At 45.6% G+C, this 19,105-nt stretch overlaps 1 long non-coding RNA gene across 2 annotated transcripts; it reads left to right on the top strand.

Annotated features, from left to right (window-relative positions):
* The first annotated feature begins 10,298 nt into the window (after nucleotides 1-10,298).
* LOC125535485 lies at nucleotides 10,299-11,019 on the top strand. Of its 2 annotated transcripts, none has more exons than XR_007294689.1 (2): nucleotides 10,299-10,384; nucleotides 10,696-11,019. It is a non-coding gene; the product is annotated as an uncharacterized LOC125535485 (long non-coding RNA). The 2 variants fall into 2 exon arrangements; XR_007294687.1 differs by having other exon boundaries at nucleotides 10,300-10,624.
* Nucleotides 11,020-19,105: the final 8,086 nt, after the last annotated feature.

Here is a 19,105-nt window from a genome sequence, read left to right as displayed (position 1 = left end):
ATTGCCAAGCTTGCCTTCCACGCAAAGGAGAGTCCCACCCGGACACGGGACCAAGTCTTCAATCTTGTATCTTCATAGCCCAACAGTCTGGCCAAAGGATATAGTCCGACTGTCCGAGGACCCCCTAATCCAGGACTCCCTCACCTACACCCCCAGGCGCGCCCTCCACCCTCATGGGGCCCATGTTGCTCCACCGACGTACTCCTTCCTCCTATATATACCTACGTCTCCCAAACTACCAGATACGGAGCCAAAACCCTAATTCCACTACCGTAACTTTCTGTATCCACGAGATCCCGTCTTGGGGCCTTTTCCGGAGCTCCGCCGGAGGGAGTATCGATCACGGAGGGCTTCTACATCAACACCATAGCCTCTCCGATGAAGTGTGAGTAGTTTACTTCAGACCTACGGGTCCATAGTTATTAGCTAGATGGCTTCTTCTCTCTTTTTGGATCTCAATACAAAGTTCTCCCCCTCTCTTGTGGAGACCTATTCGATGTAATCTTCTTTTGTGGTGTGTTTGTTGAGACTGATGAATTTTGGGTTTATGATCAAGTTTATCTATGAACAATATTTCAATCATCTCTGAATTCGTTTATGTATGATTGGTTATCTTTGCAAGTCTCTTTGAATTATCAGTTTGGTTTGGCCTACTAGATTGATCTTTCTTGCAATGGGAGAAGTGCTTAGCTTTGGGTTCAATCTTGCGGTGTCCTTTCCCAGTGACAGTAGGGGCAGCAAGGCACGTATTGTATTGTTGCCACCGAGGATAACGAGATGGGGTTTATATCATATTGCGTGAGTTTATCCCTCTACATCATGTCATCTTGCTTAAAGCGTTACTCTGTTCTCTTGAACTTAATAATCTAGATGCATGCTGGATAGCGGTCGATGTGTGGAGTGATAGTAGTAGATGCACGCAGGAGTCGGTCTACTTGTCTCGGACGTGATACCTATATACATGATCATACCTAGATATTCTCATAACTATGCTCAATTCTGTCAATTGCTCAATAGTAATTTGTTCACCCACCGTAATACTTATGCTCTCGAAAGAAGCCTCTAGTGAAACCTATGGCCCCCGGGTCTATTTTCCATCATATTAATCTTCCAATACTTAGTTATTTCCTTTGCCATTTATTTTACTTGCATCTTTATTTCTCTTTATCATAAAAATACCAAAAATATCATCTTATCATATCTATCAGATCTCACTCTCGTAGGTGACCGTGAAGGGATTGACAACCCCTTTATCGCATTGGTTGCGAGGAGTTTATTTCTTTGTGTAGGTGTAACGCCCCAAGACCGATGTGCCAGGTGTCCTCCAGTTATTCGCTTGTTGTTTGCCTTGTCATTGCTTGCGTGTCATGCATTGCATATCATGTCATCATGTGCATTTCATTTGCATGCATGTTCGTCTCATGCATCCGAGCCTTTTCCCCGTTGTTCGTTTTGCATTCCGGCGTTCCGTTCTCCTCCGATGGTCATTTCTACCTTTCTTTCATGTGTGGGGATTAAACATTTCCGGATTGGACCGAGACTTGCCAAGCGGCCTTGGTTTACTACCGGTAGACCGCCTGTCAAGTTTCGTACCATTTGGACTTCGTTTGATGCTCCAACGGTTAACCGAGGGACCGAAAAGGCCTCGTGTGTGTTGCAGCCCAACACCCTTTCAAAGTGGCCCAAAACCCACCTAAACCCCTTCTATCATCTAGAGCGTTCGATCACAATCGCGTGGCCGAAAACCGCACCTCATTTGGACTCTCCTAGCTCCCTCTACCTATAAATATGTGCACCCCGTTCATTTTCGCGGACGAAACCCTAGATCCACTCCTCCCCGCGCCGCCGGACATGTCCGCCCGGTGGCCGGACACGTCCAACCGCCCGCCGTGGCCAATCGTGCCTCGCCACCTCACCCCGCCGCCCTCTCTCTCCTCCAGCCCCGCCGCCGGCCCGCGCGGCCCGGATCGGGCCCGCGGGGCCCATCTCCTCGCGCCGCCGCCCGGTTGCAGCTCCGGCGCCGCGACCCTTCGCCGAGCCGCCTCCCGCAATGCTCCGGCCGCCGTCGTGCGCCGCCGCGCCTCGCCACCTTCCCGCCGGCGCCACCCTCTGCCGCGCGATGCCACCTTGCCGGCCACCGCCGCCGTTCGCCTCAGCCCCGCCTCTCGGAGGAGCTCCGCCCCGCGGCCCTCACGCCTTCGCATTTCCGGCGATCGCCGGAGTTCAAGCCCGCCTCGCCGGAGTCCGTACCTCGCCGGAGAAGAAGGTGGACGGATCCACCGGGAGATGAACCAAACGCCGCCCCTCCGTCTGGATCCGAACCATCCCACACCGCTCCGTCCCGTTGACTTTCTCGGAGAGGTCCAATTTCTACTAAGTCCCCGAGATTGCCATGTTTCAAATGCCCATGTTCATCGCATCATAACTTTGCATCCGTAGCTCCGATTCATGCATATAGCATATCAAAATGTTCGTCTCAGAGAGTACATCATTTAATCTCATTGCATCATTTTCATTTGAGTTCATCTTGATGCCCGAAATGCTGTTAGAAGATTGCTACTTGAGATAATTGTCAGATCTGATGCTCCATTTAGATATTTGTCATTTTTGCCATGATTATTGTGTGCATGATATGCCCATGAGCTCTACATATGTTTTGTTAAGGGTTTTGCCATCTTTCCAGAGGTGCAACCCATGTATTTTTGTGATGTGTGTGGTGACTAGCACAAGCTTGCCAAGTGGTGCATTTGCTAATGCTGATTTCAGGGACTTAGCATTTCCACTAAGTCCTTGAGCTGTTTATCTCATATGGCCGTATGTTCATGTTGTTTCCTAGTGATCCGTGCCTCTTTTGAGGATGATCAGTAAGGATGTTTTGTTAATCTTTTAGTGATCCATGTCTTTGTTTGCAATTATGGAGCACCCTAGCTTGAGTCAATCGAGCTCTATTTTTGCTATTTCGTGAATCTGGGCAGATTGTCTACTTGTTAGCAATTTTGCCTGGGGGTTGTAGTTGATCCGTGCATGCATGGTATTGTTCTTGCCATGCTAGCTTGTATTTTCTGTATTCTTGATGGGTGTATGCTTAGATTGTCATGACTTGCTCTATAGTGAGTGCATCGAGCTCGTAAACATGCCTACTTGATATCTGTTTTCAGCATGCTCCAGTTTTCACTAAGTCTGTGATCTGATTATGTTTTTGCCATGTTCACATGCTTGCAATTGTATTTTCTGATCCCTTTTGGCTCAAGGTCACTAAGGGACTTTTGTTAAGCTCTTTGAGTAGCTCCATTCCATACTTTACTTTTCCATGTGCAGGTCCTGTAGCATATAGTTTTCATGCTCCGAAGTGTGCTACCTAATCTGAAATTCCAGACAACTGTTAATTTCACTAAGTCTGAAATCTGTTTACCATATGCATTTTTGCCATGCTTGTTTGAACCTGTTAATATATGAATTGGTCGTAGCTCAGTGCTAGACTTTTGTTAAGCATCATGAATGGATTCCCTGCCATGTATTTTGTTGCCATGCTTGAGTGCTTGTAGCATGTTCATCTTGTTGCATTTAGTTGGCTACTTGCTGTAAATCGCAGACCAGGTGTCATATTTGAATTGCTTGCCATTTCCAAACCGTAACTCTGGTTCCGGTTCTTTATATTGCTTTCAAGCGATTTCATCTCATCTTTCAGTGGAACACTTGGATTTCCATGTTTGGCCAGGTTCATTTGTTCCTTGACAAATCATGCATATGCATCGCATACCGCATCCCGCATATCATACCATGTTCATGTGTTGGTTGTTTACTATGTTGTGTGCTTCTTTTCCGGTGTTTGCTTCTTCGGGTTGGTTCCGATAATGTCGCGTTGTGAGGACCCGTTCGTCTACGTTCCGTTTGTATTCTTCATGGACTCGTTCTTCTTCCTTGCGGGATTTCAGGCAAGATGACCATACCCTCGAAATCACTTCTATCTTTGCTTGCTAGTTGCTCGCTCTTTTGCTAGCCTATGCTGCGATACCTACCACTTGCTTATCATGCCTCCCATATTGTTAAACCAAGCCTCTAACCCACCTTGTCCTAGCAAACCGTTTATTGGCTATGTTACCGCTTTGCTCAGCCCCTCTTATAGCGTTGTTAGTTGCAGGTGAAGATTGAAGTTTGTTCCTCGTTGGAATATGGAGATGTTGTTCCTTGTTGGAACATGTTTACTTGTTGGGGATACCACAATATATCTTATTTAATTAATGCATCTATATACTTGGTAAAGGGTGGAAGGCTCGGCCTTATGCCTGGTGTTTTGTTCCACTCTTGCCGCCCTAGTTTCCATCATATCGGTGTTATGTTCCCGGATTTTGCGTTCCTCATGCGGTTGGGTTATAATGGGAATCCCTTAACAGTTCGCTTTGAATAAAACTCCTCCAGCAAGGCCCAACCTTGGTTTTACCATTCGCCACCTAGCCTTTTTCCCTTGGGAGTCGCACATCCCGAGGGTCATCTTATTTTAACCCCCCCGGGCCAGTGCTTGTCTAAGTGTTGGTCCGAACTGAGTAGACTGCGGGGCCACCTCGGGGAAACTTGAGGGCTGGTTTTACTCGTAGGATGTCTCATCCGGTGTTGCCCTGGGAACGAGATATGTGCAGCTCCCATCAGGATGTCGGCACATCGGGCGGCTTTGTTGGACTTGTTTTACCATTGTCGAGGATGTCTTGAAGAACCGGGATACCGAGTCTGATCAGAATGTCTTGGGAGGAGGTATATTCCTTCGTTGACCGTGAGAGCTTGTCATGGGCTAAGTTGGGACACCCCTGCAGAGATTTGAACTTTCGAAAGTCGTGCCCGCGGTTATGGGCAGATGGGAATTTGTTAACGTCCGGTTGTAGAAAACCTGAAGTTGACCTTAATTAAAATACATCAACCGCGTGTGTAACCGTGATGGTCTCTTTCCGGCGGAGTCAGGGAAGTGAACACGGTGTTGGAGTTATGCTTGACGTAGGTTGTTTTAGGATCACTTCTTGATCATACTTTTATCGACCGTGCTTTGCTTTCTCTTCTCGCTCTCATTTGCGTATGTTAGCCACCATATATTCTAGTCGCTTGCTGCAGCTCCACCTCATACCTTTACCTTACCCATAAGCTTAAATAGTCTTGATCGCGAGGGTGCGAGATTGCTGAGTCCCTGTGGCTCACAGATACTTCCAAAACCAGCTTGCAGGTGCCGATGAGTCCGTGCAGATGACGCAACCAAGCTCAAGGAGGAGCTCAATGAAGATCTTGTCTTTTGTGCTGTTTTGTTCTAGTTGATCAGTAGTGGGAGCCCAGTTGGGGTCGATCGGGGACCGTGTCGCATTTGGGGTTCTTCTTTTATTTTGGTTCCGTAGTCAGACCTTGATTGTATCTGGATGATGTAATGCTTTATTCATGTAATTGTGTGAAGTGGCGATTGTAAGCCAACTATGTATCTCTGTCCTTTATATATTACATGGGTTGTGTGAAGATTACCTCACTTGCGACATTGCTTTCAATGCGGTTATGCCTCTAAGTCGTGCTTCGACACATGGGAGATATAGCCGCATCGAGGGCGTTACAGTAGGTGCGAGGGACTCGTGTGTGGCCTCCTACTGGATTGATACCTTGGTTCTCAAAAACTGAGGGAAATACTTACGCTTCTCTGCTGCATCACCCTTTCCTCTTCAAGGGAAAACCAACGCAGTGCTCAAGAGGTAGCAGGGACCGGGCATCCGGTGACCAGTCATTTTCTCGTGAGTGAGGAGCGGAGTCCACTCCTCTTAAGAATAACCCACCTAGCATGGAAGATACAGACAGCCCTAGTTGATACATGATCTATTCGAGCATACAAAACAGAATGTTTATTTGAAGGTGGCAGGTAGATACCGTATATAGGAAGGTATGGTGGACTCATATGGAATAATTTTGGGGTTTATGGAATTGGATGCACAAGCAGTATTCCCGCTTAGTACAAGTGAAGGCTAGAAAAAGATTGGGAAGCGACCAGCTAGAGAGCGACAACAGTCATGAACATGCATTAAAATTAATCAACACCGAATGCAAGCATGAGTAGGATAAAATTCACCATGAACATAAATATCATAGAGGCCATGTTGATTTTGTTTCAACTACATGCGTGAACATGTGCCAAGTCAAGCCACTCGAATCGTTTAAAGGAGGATACCACCCTATCATACCATATCACAACCATTTTAATAGCATTTTGGCACGCAAGGTAAACCATTATAAACTCCTAGCAAACTAAGCATGGCATAAGAAACTATAATCTCTGATTGCCATTGCAAACATGTTTCATTCATAATAGGCTGAATCAGGAACGATGGACTAATCATATTTATAAAAGCAAAAAAGGTCGAGTTAATACCAGCTTTTCTCATCTCAATCAGTTCATCATATATCGTCATTATTGCCTTTCACTTGCAAGACCGAATGGTGTGGATAATAATAATAGTGCATGTGCATTGGACTAAGCTGGAATCTGCAAGGATTCAATTCAAGGGAGAAGACAAGATAATATGGGCTCTTTGTTAGATCAACAATAATGCATAAAAGAGCCACTCAACAACTTCATTAAGGTCTTCTCCTCTCGACCCCCAAAGAAAAGAAAAGAAACAAAACTATTTACACGGGAAAGCTCCCAACAAGCAAAAGAAGAACGAGAAATCTTTTTGGGTTTTCTTTTTAATTACTACTACTACATGCACGAAAAGTAAACTAGTTAAAAGCTACAACTATTTCTTTGGTTTTTCTTAAGGTTTTTCAAACACACAAGAAGAAAGCTTAAAAAGAAAAATATACTAGCATGGATGATACAATGAAAAAGTATGGGCACCGACAACTAGCATGAGTGTGTGAACATGAATATAATATCGGTGAGAAATATGCACTCCCCCAAGCTTAGGCTTTCGGCCTAAGTTGGTATATGCCCATGGATCAAAACTGTAGCTGGGGTCGTACTGAGAAGGGTCCTCAGGTTGCCACTGGTTGGCGATTTCCTCCGGATTCCACTGATAAACAGACTGACGGTGAGGATCAAGTGGTGGCTCCGGCTCAGTTTCTGCAGCTGACATCTGGCCCCGGTACGCATGAATGGCCTCAGGCAAAATGAGGTGCATGTCTGAAAATATGTTAAACAAAGAGGGCGTAGGCAAGGTAATAATCTCACAATAATTTTTACCAAATATTAATTTATACTTAAGTATCCTATTCTTATCCTTAACAATAAACTCATGTGCTACCATACTCTTATAATCTAGAACAATTGGAGGCATCAACTTTTCCTCTTTCTCAAAGTGCCTGATATGTATGTTAAAATGTGCAGCAAGGCGCGAGGCAAAGATACCTCCGAGGACGGGGCCCTTTGTACGGTTCTAATTTAACCGTTTAGCAACAATAGCGCCTAAACTGAAACTAGTATCATGAAACATGGCATGGCGCAAAATAACAATATCAGGGGCACTAAGGTTTCCGCAGTTCCCACGACCAATTAAACATCTACTAGTAAATATTGCGAAGTAACGCAGAACAGGAAAATTTATACTAGTGATTCTTGCATCGGAAACCTTTCTAGTTTCCCCTACAACAATCGTATCAATAAACCCTTCCACATCGTTACGATGTGGTTCCTCTACGCTGCCCGCAAAGGGTATCATACATACCCGGCAAAAATCATAAAGTGACATCTCCTTATGCTCATCATATAAATAAAATTTCACCCAAGGTGGCTGAGGGAGTCCTGGATTAGGGGGTCTCCGGACAGCCGGACTATATCCTTTGGTTGGACTGTTGGGCCATGAAGATACAAGATTGAATACTTCGTCTCGTGTCCGGATGGGACTCTACTTGGCGTGGAAGGCAAGCTAGGCAATAGGGATATGTATATCTCCTCCTTTATAACCGACCTTGTGTAACCCTAGCCCCCTCCGGTGTCTATATAAACCGGAGGATTTTAGTCTGTAGGACAAGATACAATCATACCATAGGCTAGCTTCTAGGGTTTAGCCTCTCTGATCTCGTGGTGGATCTACTCTTGTAATACTCATATCATCAAGAACAATCAAGCAGGACGTAGGGTTTTACCTCTATCAAGAGGGCCCGAACCTGGGTAAAACATCGTGTCCCCCGCCTCCTGTTACCATCCGCCTTAGACGCACAGTTCGGGACCCCCTACCCGAGATCCGCCGGTTTTGACACCGACATTGGTGCTTTCATTGAGAGTTCCACTGTGTCATCACCATAATGCTTGATGGCTCCTTCGATCATCGCTAGCGATGCGGTCCAGGGTGACGCTTTCCTCCCCGGATAGATCTTCATATTCGGCGGCTTTGCACTGTGGGCCAATTCACTTGGCCATCTGGAGCAGATTGAGAGCTACGCCCCTGGCCATCAGGTCAGATTTGGAAACTTGAACTACACGGCCAACATCCGCGGAGACTTGATCTTCGACGGATTCGAGCCCATGTCGGACGCGCCATACAGTCTTGACGAGCATGACGTAACTCTGTCGTCGGACAGTATTCGGGAGATCGCATCCATAGCTACTCCGTCCATCAATCCGGAGCAAGTCGCGCCATCCGAGAGCGGAGGGACGGACCCTGCCATGGAGGCCACACTCTCAGAGGCGATAGAGCCGGATGCTGACTTCACCCCTTACGAGAGCCGTGTTACCGAACCACTGGATTCATCCTCGGCCACGGACTTTGAGCCGCTCGTATCCGTGCCCGTCATGTCCGACTGGGCGCCGATCATGGAGTTCACCTCCGCGGATATCTTTCAGCACTCACCTTTTGGAGATGTGCTAAATTCATTAAGGTCTCTCTCCCTGTCAGGAGAACCTTGGCCGAACTATGTGCAGCTAGAATGGGATGCGGACGACGAAGAAGTTCGCTGCCCACCCACCACCCACTTAGTAGCCATTGTCGACGACTTAACCGACATGCTCGACTTCGGCTCCGAAGACTTCGACGGTATGGACGACGAAGCCGGAGACGAATAGGATCCACCGCCCTCGGGGCACTGGACCGCCACCTCATCATATGATATATACTAGTACAAATGCACGTGCGTTGCAACGGGCAAGAAAATCGCGAAACTTACTCCATGTGCATTACACGTCATTTCTTATATCTTCTGATAAACATCGGTGATAAGGGTACACCATTATTGCTTTTCGAAGCATGAAAGTAGACGTAGAGAAGCTACTCGAACATCCTTCATCTGGTCGAACAGTAGTGCTTGATGGACATGCAATAGAGTTTCAATTCGTTTTTGCTTTTCGAGAAAAACGTGAATATTTATTTATTCTTTTTTATAAAATTGAATATTTGTTGATTTTTTTGAATTCTTCTATTAGAATTAGAGCATGTTTTGAAGCCGAACGTTTTTTTAACACACGATTTAAAAAAAAGTTGTGATTTTCTAATTTCGTGAACAATTTGAATGTATTTATTTTAAGAAAAATGAATTCTTTGTACATAGCAATTGAATGTGTCGTGCATTGCACAGAAAAAAATCGCCACAAGTGTTTAGTGACTCTTTCATGTCTTCCGACCGCTATGGTGGTAGGATTTTTTATGCCCACAATTCTTTTTATGAAGTCACATTCATGTCTTTCGACGGCACATCCTTTAGCATCGCACTATCACTGGATGGAAGAGTAGTGGTGCAGTGAAGCGTGATTTTTTATATACAACTTTCTATTAATATTCGAAACAAAATAAGTTTTCCTATGTTGTTTCTTCTTTAGAAAATGTTGGTTTTGTTTGGCTTCAAAATTATATTTCCTTCATTTCTTTTTGCACTTGGCCTAAACACAAGAATTTCATGTAGATGGTAGGCTATTTCTCTAAAAAAAACACGCACACTTAGTTTAGAATAAAACATGCACACTTTGGAGAGATGCACACGCACGCACACCTCTCTTCCGATCCGATTACAATAAAAAAGACTTTCCTCTAATTTAGCCAGCAAGTAAATGCGCAGGTGCAACGCACGTTAATATTTAGGCAATATATCAATTGCACGTGGATATTAGATATACTATTATTTATGTGTTAATTTTATGATTAGTGCAATATTTGGATATTAATTGCATGTTAAACACGTTTAACGCTCGTCATGGGAGCAGTCTAGTTCGTTGGATTGACTTAGTTCGATGGCCGAGATTAGTTGGATCTGCCTCTTTGGTTCTTTTTATATTGATATATATAAACAGTAAACGAAAATTTTCTGGGAGCCAGCGTGATTACCCCCACCAGCCCCCCTCCTCCGTTCCTCGTGCTCTCCGCCTGTCTCTCTCCAAGCTTCCGCTCTTTCTTCATTCGTTGGCCCCTCCCCTCTCCCTCCGGTGTCCTTGTTCTTGGTGTCCTCTTTGCATTAGATCTGGTTCCTCCATATCAGTTCGTTCGGGTGCATGGCAAATTTTGATCTGATGCATGTTTGAAGGCTCCACCCTCTTGGCATCAAAGGCCTCTCTCCCAGATGGTTCTCTTTCCATCTCTTGCATCTGGGTGAGGTCGATCTTCTGGATGCCCCCTCATGGCGTTGAGGCGTTCTGTTGCCAGAGCATTGCAATGTGTAGCACACAGCCACCCACAGCAGAGTCTCCCCGCCGCCTCTCCCTTTCCCTTCTCTCTCCGTCTCCCTTATCTCACCCGCCATGTTCCCTTGCAGGAGCTCACCGAGCAACCATGGTGCCACCAGACTGTCGCCGTTCTGCGGGGCCAAAGCCGCGCAGCTGCGTCCGTCAGTCGTTCTCGACAGAGGGCCACGAGCAGAGCCCTGTCACGGGAAGTCGGATGGCTCCACCGTGGTCTGGCCGGTGGTGCCGCCCGGACTCCTCACTTCCTGGCAAGTCGGATGGCTCCACCGTGGTTATTTTTCTGTCCTCCTTCATTTGTACAATTCCTAAGCCTTGGGATGATTCATCTTTCCGTCCTCCTTTTCTTTGTACAATTCCTAAGCCTTGAGATGATTCATCTTGATTCGATTCTTTCTCGGGTCGGGTCGAAGTCCCTGTATCTTCCTGTCATTCGCACTTTGCCTAGGTATATAAATTGTTACAATTCCATGTAAATAATCGAGGTGGTACTATATTATTGTTAATACTTATGTGAAACCCAGGTCAGGCGGCTCATGTGGGCAGGCCCATAAGACGACGTGCCATCGGCAGGAAGCATATGCAACTCTTTAGCGCGATGCATCTTGAATCAATTTTTTTAGTATCACCTCGGTTAAGTACGGAACAAAATAATTTTATATGGTGAACGGATGAAAAAATTGGTGAAACACACCTTGCTTTATTAGTACTAGCACAAATGTCTATGCGTTACAACGGGAGGCTACAAAACTTATCTCCAAGCATGCAAGCGGCAACCCCAAGAGCCTCCAGCACCTTGATCGCAGTGGACCGGCTTTGGAATTTCGCGCGATAGGTGAGGAAGAAAGGATGTGGCATCCACGTGTAGTGGGTCATGGGCGGCTAAATCTCTACTGTGAAATTTAAAAAGAAAATTAATATGTGATTGTATTATTTCTAGTTCAGTCCATCAACTAATTTGGGTTTAATCTCTCAAACTAAACCAATGATTAATTTTATGAAACGAAATTCAGATACAAGAGGTTACATCTCAGCAATTTGGGGTTTAATCTATCAACAGAATAAATGCTTAATCAGGGATGGCATGCTCCTTTGTCCTCCAAATTTATATGTAGTAAGAGAATACCTATTGTATAACAGAATAGAAGGAGAAATAATCAAACAGTGATGATGACCAGTAACATACTAACATAAGGAGCATAGGGATTGTCCATGTGAAGAACGGTGCAAACATGGTGATAACTGCATTGCCATTATCGCCAACCAAAAGCAACTGGGGCAACAACCCATATTATAAACCCAAATATACCTGTGTGTTCCAATGGGAGAAGGGAAAAAATCCTCATACGCACCATCCCCACAATCATGCTCACCATCTGAAGTATATCAAATATAATCAAGAAGTAGACATTAATTAATGCTAACAGACAGAACTAAGTACACTGGTAGAAAAAGGGCCTATAGTCCCGGTTCGTAAGGGCCTTTAGTCCCGGTTCCGGAACCGGGACTAAAGTGTCGGTACTAATACCTCCCCCCTTTAGTCCCGGTTCAATCCAGAACCGGGACTAAAGGCCCTCCACGTGGGCAGTGCGCAGAGCCCAGTCAGGAGACCCTTTGGTCCCGGTTGGTGGCACCAACCGGGACTAATAGGCATCCACGCGTCAGCATTTCTGTGGCTGGGGTTTTTGTTTTTTTTTGAAAGGGGGGGTTGGGGGTTTTGGGGGGTTAATTTAGGTGTTTCATATATTGTGTTAGCTAGCTATAATTAATAGAGAGAAGTGTCCTCTCTTATGTCCGTGCTTGGTCGACGCTACGTACTATACATACGTATAGAGAGGACTAGACACGCTGGCTAGCTAGTAAGCAAACGAAGGAAACAGAAGATCGTCATGAACATATATGCATACAGAGAGAAGTGATATCGACCACCTCTCCTTCTCCGAGAGATTGGTCGAACAACAAGTTCTCGTATATCTATCTGACACTACCGGCTACATATATACAATAATTATCTCTTACAAATATAATCATACGGACTCAGGGGCCACATAGAATTCTCCGTCTTCAGGGATCATGTGGTCAAGAAAGAATGCCACCAATTCCTCTTGAATTGCTCGCATGCGAGCTGGTGCTAGGAGTTCATCCCGCTTTCGAAACATCTAATTTGAAGAAGGGGGTCAATACATATATATATATATGAATGAATGAAACTCAACACAAATGATGGTAATAAAATAAAATTGTGAATGTTGTTATTTACGTACTTCATATTGTTCGTTAGAGTACCGCCCCGCTCACAGGTCGTGTGGCGGATGGACTCGCAGATGTAGTATCCACAGAAATCATTCCCTTGTTCCTGCCACAACCACTTTACAAGAAATAGAGGCCAATCAAACTGATAAGCAAGAATGCTAAATGGTATTGATGAAACTAGCGCTTGAATCACTAGGAGATGCGCGGAACATGCTACTATAGTACTTACTTTCGGGTGTCTAAATTCCAGCTCCTTCGGCAGTCCCGGAACTGTTTTGGTGAATTTTCTCCAAACCCTGCCGGACAAAGAAAACAATTACTTGATATCAGGAAATGAACAAAGTTGCTGATATGGTGGATAATGATCGATTTAACTTACTTCTGGAGTATTTGAGTCATGTCTGCATAGTCCTGGGGATCTTTTCGTTTAGAGTCTAAGACGGTTACTACTCCCTGCTCAAGCTTAATCTCTAGGAGAATACAGTGGAAACTGCACACACATGCATAACTCATCAATTACATTACTATAACCTTGACTAATATATAAGGGAAACCGAATACGCACAAGACAGTAACACTCACCTGAAGTTGTAAGGAAAGAGTATTATATCTTTGTTTTGATTTATTACGAACGATCGTAGCAAGTTGGCCTCGGTAGCTGCGGCATGAAGTTTAACCTCAGTTGCATCTATGAGATATGTGTTAATGAACCCAATATCACCGACTTGTCTTTTCTTCAATTCGGCGATCTTCAATCTGCATAATATAGTGAGGATGATTATAAATACATGCAATGAAAGAGCTAAGCTATATAGAGAAACTTAATGACAGAAGTAGTACTACTTACAGACAGTAGCAGGCGACCGTTGTTTTATCGAGGGCCAATTGATTGAAAAATTGATATAACTCCTCAAATGGAACAGGCAACAGATCAATTCCAACGAGGTCATGCTCCTTTTTAACTTTCACATACAAAGTACTCCTCCCCCCAGAGTCTCTGCAGATTTTCAAGTACCAATCATGCAATCTTCACATCATCGTTGATAGAGATCTTTCATCTTTGACGAGAGGCTTCCCGTACTCGTATCTTTGTATCTGCACGTCCATGGGTTCATAATGTACTTCGTCGGGCAGGTAATCTGCAAGATTGCTATAACCGGGCACCATCCTCGGATCATTAGCGACGTTGTGGCTAGGCACCTTGAGCGGGGGGCACGATTGCTTCGCTTGTTCGCCGAGCTGGGCAATTTGTTTCCCAGCTCGTCGTTCTTTCAGCCTTTGATCAATGACAGTACTTCCCGACCGCTCCGCTTCGGCAAATTCCTTTCCAATAATGCGGTCATAGTTTCCTTTCGGCGGATCAGACTTCGGTGGTTTTGTCAGGGCAGCCAGAGTGCGCTTCACTTTCACCCGATCTACCTTCTCCTTCGGAGGTGTATGTTTCTTTGCTTTCACCCCTTCAAAGAATTTCTTCACTTCTTCTCGCGCGATCTCGGCGTTCTCCTCCTGGGTCCTCTCGTATGGTAACTTCTCTGGAGTCTTCAGAGAAGGACCGAATCTGTATGTCCTCCCGCCTCTGGTTGTACTGCTAGACGCCGACCGAGCAGATGTAGCGGTTGTCTTCTTTACTTGCTTAAGAGGCGGAGGAGAAGGACTACGACGCGCCGGAGCAGCTGGAGCGGCGGCAGGTCTCTTCCGCCCTTGCTGACGAGGCGGAGAAGGAGGAGGCTGGCTGCTCGGGCGCGTCGGCGCAGGCGGAGAAGGAGGCGGAGTGCTGCCACGCGCCGGAGAAGGAGCCGGCCGAGGGCCCTGATCGTCACTCGCCGGAGGAGGAGGCGGTGGAGGTGGAGTGCCCTGACTCGCCGAAGGAGGAGGCGGTGGCGTCCAGTTCGGAAGGTTGATGAGCTCCTTCCGCCATAGGCATGGAGTCTTCAGAGCAGACCCCAACCGAGTCTCCCCTTCACCGGTAGGGTGGTCAAGCTGGAGGTCCTCAAATCCCTCCGTTATCTCATCCACCATCATCCTAGCATATCCTTCTGGAATCGGCCGGCAGTGAAAAGTTGCGCCGGGTTCAGTAGGATAAACAGAGCCAACAGCCGCCTTGACCTTCAAATTCATCCATTGCGTCATAAGGTGGCAATTTTGATACTCCGTTATAGCATCCACGGGATAGCTGGCAGGAGCCGTCAAGGCATGCTCCGGCTGAAGCAGCTCGGTGGAAGCCACGCTGCTTCTGCGCTGAGATGGCGGGGTAGCTTCGGGGGAGGCTTCAGCAGTACGTTTGCTGCGATTTGCTTCTCGTTCCTCTATCGCGTCTACCCTTGCTTGCAGCGCCTGCATTTGGGTCTGCTGCACTTTTTTCCTCCTCTCATGGGATTTGTAACCGCCTGCGTTCGGAAACCCAACCTTCCACGGAATGGAGCCTGGCGTGCCTCGTGTCCGTCCAGGGTGCTCAGGATTCCTGAGGGCCATTGTGAGCTCGTCGTTCTCTCTGTCTGGAAAGAACGTCCCTTCCTGCGCTGCTTCGATATACTGCTTAAGCTTACTGACTTGTATGTCCATTTGATCGTTCGTCCAAATGCACTTCCCTGTTACAGGGTCCAGGGTTCCGCCAGCCCCGAAGAACCAAGTCCGACAACGGTCTGGCCAGTTAATTGTCTCTGGTTCGATCCCTTTATGAACCAGATCATTCTCAGTCTTGGACCACTTAGGCCGGGCTACAAGGTAGCCACCTGACCCCGTGCGATGGTGAAGCTTCTTCTTCGCAGCATTTTGCTTGTTTGTCGCCGACATCTTCTGACTCTTTTCCGATGTCTTGTGGGCCACAAATGCGGGCCAGTGATCTCTGATCTTCTCATATCTGCCCTTGAATTCTGGTGTCTCATTATTTTCGACAAACTTATTCAGCTCTTTCTTCCACCTCTTGAATAGTTCTGCCATCCTCTTCAGAGCAAAAGACTTGATTAATTTCTCTTTAACTGGGTTCTCTGGATTATCCTCAGGCGGTAGGGTGAAATTTGACTTCAGCTCAGTCCAAAGATCATTTTTTTGCATATCATTGACATAAGAGACCTCAGGGTCTTCTGTAGCCGGCTTAAACCATTGCTGGATGCTTATCAGGATCTTGTCCCTAACCAGAACCCCGCACTGAGCAACAAATGCGCTCTTTGTCCGGAGGGGTTCAATAGGTTGGCCGTCGGGCGCGATTGCTATGATCTCAAACTTTTCATCCGAGCTCAACTTTTTCTTCGGGCCTCGTCTCTTTACCAAAGTTGTGCTCGATCCGGAGGGCTAGAAAAAAGAACAAAGACTTAATTAATATGTGTACATACCAAAACAATGAATGCATCAATCAGCTAGTCAGCATAGGCTTAACTAATATATATACCTGGCCGGACTCGGTTCGGTCACCGGAGCCGTCATCACGGTCTCCTTCTTGCACCGGCATTGGGTCACCGGAGCCGTCCTCATGTTCTTCTTCTTGCACCAGCATTAGGTCACCGTAGCCAGCTTGTTCACCCTCTCCTTCCAGACCATCGGTTTCATTGAGAAACAACGAGATGGCATCACTTCCTTCTGCGATTATGTCCCTCAACAACGCTTCTTTTGTTGCTTCGTCTAGGGCGGTGTCCATAGTTTCTACAAATATTTACAACATGGCAATTATTATTCAAACATGACAGATGGATATATTAGTGCCAAACGTAGAACTAGCTACCTAATCATAGTAAGCTATCGGGAGGGGGTATATATCGACAACGATGACACTACATCTATGTCCCTCGACGACCCTCATTCCCGATAAAAAAAAGAGGAAGAAGAAGAAAAAAAAGAGGAGAAGAAAGAATAGAGGAGAAGAACCCTCGAACCCTCGACCCCTAGACGACCCTCTTCTTCCTCTCATGTTCGAGAGGATCGCCGAGGGGTCGGGAGGTTGCCTAGTGTCAAAGGATTCAACAAAACCATGTCTTCGTCATTAGGTGAAAGTAACATGTGCATGATGGTACGAAGCTCTTCAAAGTTGTTCTGGAACGGAGTCCCAGATAGGATAATTCGCTTTTTGGTACAAAGTTCAGCAAGAGCCTTCCAAATATCGCTATTTGGAAGGCCTTTGCTGAATTCGTACCAAAAGGCGGATTATTCTATCCGGGACTCCATTCCAGAACAACTTTGCAGAACTTCGTACCAACACGACGGGCTCGGGGCGGCACACGGCGACGGGGACGACGGGCTCGGGGTGGCACACGGTGACGGGGACGGCCGCGGGCTCGGGGCGGCACACGGCGATAAGGACGATCGAGGAGGCGGGGCTCGGGGCAGGGCGCGCGGACGGCAGCGAGCTCGGGGCAGGGCGGCCGGCGACAGGCAGGAGGGCGCGACGAGGACGACAGCGATAGGGCGCGGCGACGGCGATGGGGCAGGGCGCAGCGACGGCGATGGGGCAGGGCGCGGCGACGGTGACGAGGAGGACGAGCAGCCTGGCGGCGTCGGCGATGGGGAATGGAGCAGTTGGCGAAAATTTCCAAAGTGTGGGCTTATATAGCAGAGCCTTTAGTCCCGGTTCGTGGCAGCAACCGGGACCAAAGGTGGGCATTAGTCCCGGTTGGTGCCACGAACCGGGACCAAAGGCCAATTTTCAGCAGCCCAAAGGGCGGGAAGCGGCGGCCTTTGGTCCCGGTTGGTGGCACCAACCGGGACTGAAGGGGGGCATTGGTCACGGTTGGTGCCACGAACCGTGACCAATGCCCCCTTTAGTCCCGGTTGGAGCCACCAACCGGGACCAATGGCCTTTTGCTGCCCCGCGCCCAAAAGTTTAGTCCCACATCGCTAGCTGAAGGGCGCCGGCACTGGTTTATAAGCGCTGGTGCGCCTCCCCATTCGAGCTCCTCTCTAATGCAGGCTTTCGGGCCTAAACTTGCTACTGCCTGTGGGCCTATTGGGCCTTCTGCGGGGCTGAATCCTGGCCCATGTAGGGTTTCTAGTCGTATTCAGGCCATGGAGGCCCACTAGGAGGCATTTTTTTGGTTTTTTCTTTTTTATTTCTACATTTTTATGGTTTTTTATTTTTTTATTTCTACTTAAAACTAAATACTTACAGTTTTTTAGTGATTTCTTTTTGCTTTTAGGTCACAAAAATTATAAACTTTCTGTTAGTGCCATTAGTTTTAAATTTTAAATAGTTTAAATTTGAATTTTTAAAAATTTGTGTGAATCACTAGTTTATGAATAACTTTACTATAAAAATAGAATTTTTTTTTTATTTTTTATTTCTACTTAAAACTAAATACTTACAGTTTTTTAGTGATTTCCTTTTGCTTTTAGGTCACGAAAATTATAAACTTTCTGTTAGTGCCATTAGTTTTAAATTTTGAATAGTTTAAATTTGAATTTTTAAAAATTTGTGTGAATCACTAGTTTATGAATAACTTTACTATAAAAATAGAATTTTTTTTTTATTTTTTATTTCTACTTAAAACTAAATACTTACAGTTTTTTAGTGATTTCCTTTTGCTTTTAGGTCACGAAAATTATAAACTTTCTGTTAGTGCCATTAGTTTTAAATTTTGAATAGTTTAAATTTGAATTTTTAAAAATTTGTGTGAATCACTAGTTTATGAATAACTTTACTATAAAAATAGAATTTTTTTTCTTCTTTGCTATTTATTTTTTATTTATACTTACAATTAAATACTTATAGTTTTATTTTAGGTCACAAAAATTATATTCTTTTTGCTATTGAAGAATATTATAGTTTTATTTTAGTTGATCATAACATAATATTTTAATTGATTGTTTTTATTTTCATAAAAGTTTTGTAGTTTATTCTGTTTGCTATTAATTCATTCTTTGAGCTAAATGACTCTGAAATTGGAAAGCATTTCAAAATGAACTCTGAAAAGGTTGAAAGTTGGCATGGTATCATCATTTCACCCACATAGCATGTTCCAAAAAGTAGAGAGGGTTACGACGAAAACTTGATGCACTTCCTGTACAAAATGGACAATCACTTTCGAAGTATCAAAGTTTCGAACCATAAGACATGAAAGCATTTCAAATGAACTCTGAAAAAGTTGAAAGTTGGGATGGTATCATAATTTCACCCACATAGCATGTGCATGTACAAAACGGAAAATGGTAGCATGTTCGTCTGTTAAAAATTTGGCATGGTATCATCATAATAGTTGCGGGAGAAAGTCTTCACTTTTTCTTCGCTTGTGTCATTTGCTTATT

Source organism: Triticum urartu, chromosome 1 (genome assembly GCF_003073215.2).
Source record: "Triticum urartu cultivar G1812 chromosome 1, Tu2.1, whole genome shotgun sequence".
Classification (NCBI taxonomy): Eukaryota; Viridiplantae; Streptophyta; class Magnoliopsida; order Poales; family Poaceae; genus Triticum; species Triticum urartu.
This window is presented reverse-complemented; position numbering and strand designations above follow the sequence as displayed.